Source organism: Lathyrus oleraceus, chromosome 7 (genome assembly GCF_024323335.1).
Source record: "Lathyrus oleraceus cultivar Zhongwan6 chromosome 7, CAAS_Psat_ZW6_1.0, whole genome shotgun sequence".
Lineage (NCBI taxonomy): Eukaryota > Viridiplantae > Streptophyta > Magnoliopsida > Fabales > Fabaceae > Lathyrus > Lathyrus oleraceus.
In genome coordinates, this window is record NC_066585.1 from 367,360,493 (window position 1) to 367,362,318 (window position 1,826).

Here is a 1,826-nt window from a genome sequence, read left to right on the forward strand (position 1 = left end):
AAGGCTATTGTGTTAAACAAATACATTAATTAGTTAAGTAATATTAGTATGTATATATAATTTTAATTCAAAGACATGCATTCTGAGTGTTTCAACCCATGTTATATAATGTTCAAATTAGACTTAACTCTTTTTCCATATATCAATCTTATAGGTTTCATGTTTCTAATAAAATCAACTCAACGTTATTTTCACAATTTGTTTTTTATTTTCATAACATGAACCATTTTTGTCTATGTAAACTTTCATTTTCTTTAATTCTTTGTACTTTTTTTAAAAATAAAAATTACGATATCAGTATATTATAGTTTAGAATTTTAGATTTTATAAAACTCAAATATACATTACAACTTAAGTCAATAAAATTAATTATAATTTTTGTGTGCATATTCCCTTGTTTTAATGTTTAAAACATGTATGTAATTTTAAAATAGGTATAAAATAAGCAAATCACTCTACCAATGTTGATTTGGTGTAGTAAACACAGTCAGTCACGTTGAAAAGGCTACTGTGTTAAACAAATACATTAAGTAGCTAAGTAATATATTTATGTATATGTCATTTTAATTCAAAGACATGCATTCTAAGAGTTTCAACCCATGTTATAATGTTCAAAGCAAACTTAGCTCCTTTTCCATGTATCCATCTAATAGGTTTCACATTTCTAATAAAAGCAACTCTATGTTATATTCACAATTTGTTTTGTTTTTCATTACTTTAAACCATTTTTGTCTATATAAACTTTCATTTTCTTTATTTCTTTTTTTCATTGTCATGTATTTATTAATAAAAATTATAATATCAATGCATTATAATTTTGAATATAGATTTAATAAAACTCAAATATACATTACATTTTAAGTCAATAAAATTAATTAAATTTCCTTTGCATATTCTCTTGTTTTAATATTTAAAACATATATTTAATATTAAAAAAGCTATAAAATAAGTAAATCATTCTACCAATGTTGATTTAGTGTAGTAAACATAGCTAGTCACCTTGAGAAGGCTACTGTGTTAAGCAAATACATTAACTAGCTAAGTAATATGTGTACGTATATGTCATTTTAATTCAAAGACATGCATTCTGAGTGTTTCAACCCATGTTAAAAAGTTGAAAGCACACTTAGCTCTTTTTCCATGTATCCATCTAATAGGTTTCACGTTTATAATAATAGTAACTTTACGTTATTTTCACAATTTGTTTTGTTTTTTTATAACTTTAACCATTTTTGTCTATATAAACTTTCATTTTCTTTATTTCTTTTCTTCAATGTCATTTTGTTAAAAATAAAAATTCTGATATCAATACATTATCTTTTAGAATATAGATTTAATAAAACTCAAATATACATTACAACTTAAGTCAATAAAATTCATTATAATTTTTTTTCTTCATATTATCTAGTTTTATTGTCTAAACATATATTTAATTTTAAAAAAGGTATAAAATGAGCAAATCAATCTAACAATGTTTATTTGGTGCAGTAAAGATAGTCAGTCATTATGAGAAGTTTATTGTGTTAAACAAATACATTAATTAGTTAAGTAATATTAGTATGTATATATAATTTTAATTCAAAGACATGCATTCTGCGTGTTTTAACCCATGTTATATAATGTTCAAATCAGACTTAGCTCTTTTTCCATATATCAATCTTATAGGTTGCATGTTTCTAATAAAATCAACTCAACGTTATTTTCACAATTTGTTTTTTATTTTCATAACATGAACCATTTTTGTCTATGTAAGCTTTCATTTGATTTATTTCTTTGTACTTTTTTTTAAAAATAAAAATTACGATATCAGTATATTATAGTTTAGA